Source organism: Neopelma chrysocephalum, unplaced genomic scaffold, assembly GCF_003984885.1.
Source record: "Neopelma chrysocephalum unplaced genomic scaffold, ASM398488v2 Primary Assembly neopelma1_165, whole genome shotgun sequence".
Classification (NCBI taxonomy): Eukaryota; Metazoa; Chordata; class Aves; order Passeriformes; family Pipridae; genus Neopelma; species Neopelma chrysocephalum.
Genome location: NW_020897827.1, coordinates 512,377 through 520,173, shown reverse-complemented (window position 1 = coordinate 520,173; position 7,797 = coordinate 512,377).

Sequence of the window (7,797 nt, the reverse complement as noted above, 5' to 3'; positions counted from 1 at the left end):
GGGACAGAACCACCAGTTTATCTTGGGCTGCAATTCCATGTTGTGGCAGGAGCCGTTTGTTTTCATGCAGGAATTACTGTGGGAGAGGGTCAAGCTGAGACAGACATTTGATTTCGTGTCAGGACTTCACTGATGGAGTCAGTGTGGATTCAATGAGCCTTTCCTGCTCTTTGTGCCAGCCTGGATTTGCCTCTTTCCTCCTCCTGGCTGTTGGCTCTTGTTTTTCTGTTATTTGCTAAAATAAATATCCTCCAACATCAGAATCTTCATTGGAGTCTGTGACAGAGTCACTCCTTTACCTTTTCTTTGCTAAACCCAATATGGAATCATGGAGTGGTTTGACCTTAAAGCCCATCCAGTCCCACCCCTGCCATGGGCAGGGACACCTTCCACCAGCCCAGGTTGCTCCAGCCCTGTCCAGCCTGGCCTTGGACACTTCCAGGGCTGGGATCCCACCTGCAGACAGAGCCCCATGTCCCTCAGGCTGTTTTAAGGGCTTTGTTGTTTTGACCAGATTAAGACATAATTCCCTTTAAAGCATCCCGTGCATTTTTTCTCTCTGTGGGATTAATACCAAACATCTGATGGAATTTTTAGCCCATTTCCATTTTTACACATTTTTTACGGTCTGGTTTTGGACACTTTTGATTTATCTTAATAAACCTTCTATGCCAGGGCTGAGCCAGCTGCTATTGCTGGAGCACTGCTGCTTCAGGGGTCTGTGTACAACTGACTTTGTGCCATGTCTCTGCTCCATCCTGGGCTCTGGATAACCAGGATTCTGTGGAATTGTTGCCATCAGGATTTACTGGCGCAGCAGCTGAAGGACCCTACAAACCCTGGGATTCTCAGCCCAGATAATGCTGCCCCTGAGCTCTCAGGTTGTTTTGTTAAGGACATTTTTGGCATTAGGAAAACAAAGATATTCTGGGTGTTGGTTTTTGCCAGATCCTAATTTTAGCTGCAGTTCTCCTGCCTCCAACAGCCCCTGATGGATCTGTCTGTGGATATTTCCCCAGTCACCCCCCATCTCTCTGTCAAACCTGGGGAAGGAAATAATTCTCCTTTTTAGGTTCCAGGAATAGTTTCTTGCAGGCTCCTGTAGAGGGGGAAGACTTTGGACATGCTGCCCTTGGTCCATGCCCAGCTCTGCACCCCTGGATGTATCTCCCTCCATCTCTCTTCACACTTGACAGCAGGAATGAGGATCAGGCCAAGCTGGGCTCCCTCCACCGGGATCATCCTTCTCCTGGGAAATTAAAAATGAATCACAAAGAGGTTGGTGAGGGGTTTCTGTCTATGGGCAGAGGGTCACTGGGAAATAAAGGGAGAGAGGGAAGGACAAGTGGAGGGATGGATGGATGGATGGATGGATGGGGGGAGGGATGGAGGTATGGAGGGATGGATGTTGGGTGGGTGGGTGGATGGATGGATGGATGGATGGATGGATGGATGGGTGGATGGTGGATGGATGGGTGGATGGATGGAGGGATGGATGGATGGGTGGATGGGTGGATGGATGGATGGATGGATGGGTGGATGGGTGGGTGGATGGGTGGATGGATGGATGGATGGATGGATGGGTGGATGGTGGATGGATGGATGGGTGGAGGGATGGTGGATGGTCGATGGAGGGATAAATGGGTGGATGGATGGATGGATGGATGGATGGATGGAGGAATGGATGGAAGTAAGACTTTGACAGTAGGAGATCAGCAGAGTTGTGGGGGAGAATATGGATGCCCAGGGAGGTGTCACTGGAGTGAGGAGCTGTGTGGGAGGCTGGGTACACCAGGAGAGGGAGGGAATACCCAGAGTGAACACTGAACAAAGCTCTGGAGCTGGACTGTGGTGGGAAGGAAAGCAAAAGCCTTTGCTTTTCTGTTTTTCTGTTTCTTGTTAGCCCTTCCCACCACTGATGAGAAGCAGGAGAAAATGCAAGACTATTTCCAACATTTTCTCCTATTTCCAATCGGATAAAATTAGTAACTGGCATTAGAACTGCAAACAAAACAAACCAGTTGTTCTGTTATTCTGTGCTGGGGAGGTCCCGGGTGTGGCGGAGGCGGTTGGGCAGGGGGAGAGCCTCGAGTGAGGCAGGAACCTGGCGGGGGGACCGGGATGAAGCAGCCGGTGTGGCAGCTCCCCGTCCCTTCTGCAGCTCCCGGGGAAGCTGGAAGGAGGCGGGGACATGGGAACAGCCGGGCAGGACCGCAGTGGAAGCGTCTCCCAGCAGGGAGCAGCTGCTGGGCTTTAACTGAGAGCATCGGAAGGGCTGCGAGAGCAGAGAGAGCCGCTGGGATTGCGGAAGGGTCAAGTGGAGGTCGGGGCTGGGATGAAAGGGGACATTCCAGAGGGGAGGCTGCACAACAGCTGAGCCTCCGCAGGGCTCCCTGTGCCGGCCCTCCCAGGATTTCCTCTGCTCTTGGACCGCTCCCCGAGTCCTGCTGCCCACCCGAGCGGGTGGGAGGGCTCAGAGCGGCTCTGCCTCGCAGGAAGGTGAGCAGCACTTCCAGGAAGCTGGAGGGGGTTTTCCTGAGAGGCAGGGGAGCCCGAGCGCCTCTCCAACGGATGTTTCGTAACCAGATCCCACGTTCTGGCACTCAGCAGCCCCTGCAGAGCTGCAATGCCTGGAGCAGTGTGGGCTCAGTCCCACGGGAGGTTTGTTGTCCATCTGATGTGTTCCCAAGCCCACACGTGCAGTGCTGGGAGCACAGGGCTCCCCAGCCCTTCTGCCCCACCGCAGCACGAGCTGGGGCCCAGGGCTGACTTGGGAAAGGAACTGCTGTCCCAAGTCCCTCTCCAGCTCTCTGGGAGCCCCTTTAGGCACTGCAAGGGGCTCTAAGGTCTCCCTGGAGCCTTCTCCTCTCCAGGCTGAACCCCAGCTCTCTCAGGGGAGGTGCTCCAGCCCTTGGCTTCACTGCCCAGCAGGGATGACAAAGCCTTGTCCAAGATGCAGGATGACAGATGGGATGCTGTGCATCTTCCTGCCTCCCTCTGGACTGAGGAAAGAGAAATGGGCATGAAAATGGTCATTTATTCATATATTGGGTCCTTATTGCTCATAGTCATGACCACTGATGATATATATTTATATAATAGATATAATGTTAATATAAATGGTCATATTTGGTCATATATATGGTCATATTATTCATATAAATGGTCCTTTATTCATATATTATGGTTTCCTGGGAGTGTCCAAGGCCAGGTTGGATGGGGCTTGGAGCAACCTGGGATAGTGGCAGGTTGACTTCTCAGTCCCTGATCTCTACACAGCAGTGAAGACAAAGCTCCTTGAGATGCTGGTCTGAAAATCCAGCACCATTTTCCCTCCCAAAAGGACCAATGTGTAGATCCAAGTGCTAACGAATGAAAGTTGTAGCTGGGATATATTTTTGACAAATGCCTACAAAGAGCTGAGTTACAACCGGCTCCGTGGCAGGGAAGTGTTGCTCATTTTGGGTTAAGGAGTCACTAGTTAAAGCAAAGAGTATTTCATCAAACAGAACTGTCAGCCTCTTAACTTCTTACAATTCACGAGCTTGATCTCTCCAAACTACATATAAAGAAGTTCTTTTTAAAAAGTGACACTTCAATTTTTCATTTACTGCTTAATTCTCAGAGCTGGGACTTAAAAATAGCATATGGATATTGCAATGTTCTGACAAAGATCTGGGGCTTATTTTCTGATATATCCTTAAACATCTGAGGTGTTGTAAGGCTGTGGTGAGTGACATCTGTTTCTGATGACTCCCAGAAAAGCGATTTTTAGGGAGCTGAGTTTGGAAAGCCTTTAACCCTTTGAGGAATCATCACAAGAGAAATTCTGTAATCTCCAAGAACAAGAACGCTCAAATTTCCTCAAACTGAGCAGCCAGGACGCAAAAATCAGGGGCTGCTTTTAATAATCTTGGCTTTATCTTCCCGGTGCTCATTTCCTCTTTGATCTGGTGCCTCTGCAGGACAATCTGATGAAGGCTCAGCTCCACCCAGGTTGGTGAAGCTCTGAAATCCCCAACTGATCCCGCAGCAGGGAGGGAAAATCAATGTTTACTCGATGCTCCTGCCCACAGATGAGCACAGGGAGTTGAGCTCCCCTCGCTCTGCTCCGGCTCCTCCCGGCAGGACACAGGGCTGGAGAGCAGGGCCGTGTGTTTCCTGGTGATAGAACAGAGCCCAAAGCAGAACTTGCTCTGAGACACCAGCGGTTGGATCATATTTTGGCAGAGAGGAGAGGAAGCTGTAGAGCAGCGTGTTCCCTGCAGGGCCAAACTCCAGTAATTGGAACTGCTTGGCACTCAAAAGAGCCGATGAAAAACTTTGGGAAGCCACTGAGGTTGTTTCTTATTTTCACAGGGGCAAGCCTGGAATGTGCCATGAAGTTGGGAGGAATTGTAGTGTAACCAAGATTACAACAGAATCAAACCCACTCTGCAAAGGCCTGAATTTGTTTGTTTATTCTCACATCCCGGGGAGGTGAATTCAGCCCTTTTCCAAAGCCAGGAGTCACTTCTGTCACAGAATCACAGAATATTCTGAGCTGGAAGGAACCCCCAAGGATCATCCAGTCCAACCCCTGGCCTTGCACAGACACCCCAACAATCCCACCCTGTCCCTCAGAGCGTTGTCCAAACCCTCTGGCAGCCTTGGGGCTGTGCCCACTGCCCTGGGGAGCCTGGGCAGTGCCAACCACCCTCTGGGGGAAGAACCTTTCCCTGAGATCCAACCTGACCCTGCCCTGACACAGCTTCATGTTGACCTGTTCTGCAAAGGCCCAGACAAACACTCCTGGGCCACTCACTCAGATAAGGGCTTGGAAAACCTTGGGCTCCGTTGCCAGCAGAGGAGTGGCCTCAGTGCTGGGTTGCTCTGCTGACTGTGCTCTAGATCAAGAGTTGCCTGATACAGACCTTGCTTGAGGTGATGTTATGCAAGAGGATGAGATAAGATGATCCATTCAGTTTTAAATGTACCATCTAGGTGTCTTCAGCTCTTTCTCGATAAGACAGGGATATTACAAACCTGCCCTTATTGAGATTATATATATAGAGAGAGGATGTTTATATATTTATATGTGATGGTTTTTAAACATCAGCACCCGAGCACTTCAGTCAGTGCACTCTACAGAGAGAGAGCCTACTGGTGGAATTTCTGATATATATATATGTATCTGTATGACATATATACTCTATATATCATATATATATATGATCTTTAAGGTCCCTGCCAACCCAAACCATCCTCTGATTCTATGATTAGGAAGCAATTCCTCCCTGTGAGGGTGGGGAGGCCCTGGCCCAGGTTGCCCAGAGAAGCTGTGGCTGCCCCTGGATCCCTGGAAGTGTCCAAGGCCAGGTTGGACGGGGCTTGGAGCAACCTGGGCTGGTGGAAGGTGTCGCTGCCCATGGCAGGGGGTGGAGCTGGATGGGCTTTAAGGTCCCTTCCAACCCAAACCATTCCATGATTCTATGATATCTATACATAACATATAAAGAATGAGAGAAAAGCAGTTACCATCTGTTTTACATGGAACTGAAACAAGGAACTAAGAAATTAGTCAAGGATCATAAATCAGTAACAGAATTGAAAATTAAAGCAAACTCCCTTTAGTACTTCTTTGGTCTGGGCAGGAAAGTGCTCTGAGATCTGTTGATAAGAGTGGAACAAAGCACTGATATTCTTAAGGCAACATGTTCAGCTCTATGAGGTCCAAAGAGCTAGAAGAGAGGAATTTTTCCACTCTACCTGCAATAATCCTGGTGCAATTCTCCTCCCATTTACTCTTCAGCAACCCACCCCCAGTCTGCAAGCTGAGTCTGCCCCACAGGCTCCTTACCTCGTGTTTACTCAAGGGTTAAGGGCCTGAGTACGCAAGGCACAAAGCACGCCGTGCCTCGTGTGTGGGAGTAAATGTCATATCCCACTGCACAGGGTATTTATAGCACGGCACTATTTGGGAAGTGAAACTTTTCGATGGTGAACTGTTCGAGCCGTCGCTTCAGGGTAAAGTTCTGAGGAACGAAACAGCCCAGAGCCCACTGGACACGGCGGCTCCAGGTGGCTCCGGGTGTCACAGCCAAAGCAGCGGGGCCTGAGTGAGGCCACCTCGGCTCTGGGGGCTCCAGGATCCACGTGGAGGGAGTGTCTCTGCAGCTGGCACGTCAATCCTGTGTCCACACCAGAGGACGGAGCGTTGTTACCACAGTTCCTGGTGGAGGAGCTCTTCCCATGGACAAAGTCCCCACGGGACAGGCCTGTGTCATCTGGGGGCTGCCATCTCCCCAGACCCCCAAGTCACTCCACACGGGTTCTCCAGGGTAGCCAGAAACCAAACTCCAACACAACCTGAAGGAGGGGAGACCTTCCCCCAAGAGCAGTGACTCTGGGAACGCCAGCACATGGTGGCCCCCACATCTCCTGTGCTCAGGAGGGCTGGACTTCGGCTTCTAGGAGAGGGATTAGGACAAGAGAGCATGGACTGTGGCTGCAGAAAGTCTGGAGTGGCAGGGGGGGAAAAGTGGTCAGAATTCTGCTTTTAAAATGGTGACATGTCAGTGGGGCCAGTGGGATGATGCAGATCAGCCAAGTGGACTGAGCTGTTCCCATTCCTAGATCCAGACTGAAGCTGTCCAAGGCCCGCCTGGTCCCAGTCCTTGTGTTGTAACACACAGCTCTTGGCTCACACCTCGAGCACCAAACGTGGAGTAGCACATTGAAAACTCCAAGCTCAAAGCTGTGTCTGCCCAGTGTCCCAGAGTGGATCCCCGTGATCCAGCCAGGCAGGAACAAAAGGCCTCTGTGAGGCTGTGTGTGCTCTCTGAGCTGTGACTGCAATCACACGAGCAGGTCTTGACATTACTGGGTCAGCCCGAGGAAGGACTCTGCATATTTTGCAGCAATCATTAATGCAGCTATCGGTGTGTTAACCCTCCAGCCCGAGTGCCGGGCACGCCCTGGGTGATTTACACAAACAGCAGCGCAGCTGTATTTGCATTTGCTCCGTGCGAGCTTGTCTTGAGAGCGACTTGTGGCTTTGATTGCTGCAATAGAAACCGGAGCCGGCGCGGGGACCACGCTGGGCACAGGGCAGAGCCCGGCCCGGCCGGGGGGATGGACACGCCGTGCTCCCGCCCTCCTCCAAACGCTCCTCCCGGAGCTCGGACAGATCCGTGCGTGCTCCTGCTGCTCTCAACTAAAGGGCTCTTCCCATTTCCGAGCTGGCTGACTGCAGTGCCATTGTTACACTGTTCACACTCTGTTCCTGCTTTCAGGCCGTCCTTTACAGCTCCAAGAGTGACACACTGATCTGTGAGACTGAGACCGGGGATTCATTTCACACAACTCACCCCCAAAGGAAACGCAGAGTGTTCTGGATTTAAGGGTTGAACCTGGGCTTGGAACGAGCTCTACGTGTGCTTCTCTCCTCCTGTCCTCCCTCTCCACCAACTCCAGTGGAAAGTGTGGCTTGTTCAAAACCCACAACATGAGTATTAAGGTCCTTTATATTTTGTCAAAAGCTTTGTTTGCTCTTCCTTCCACTTCCTTTATGGTGATAAAAAGATCAAGGTCATAAATACCTCTAAATGCAACATCACAACTACCTCAACTATTCTGGCGAAAATAACCTCAGACTTTTAAAGGCAAATTACATCAAATGTTGTCAAATTATCTAAACTTCTGAGAAGCATTGCGTGTAAAGATGATTCTAGTTGTTCTTTATCCTGTCCAGCAAACATCCCATTTACACTTTAATCGATCCCACAAGTACTGGAGCAACCTGCAGGAAAGCCTGTT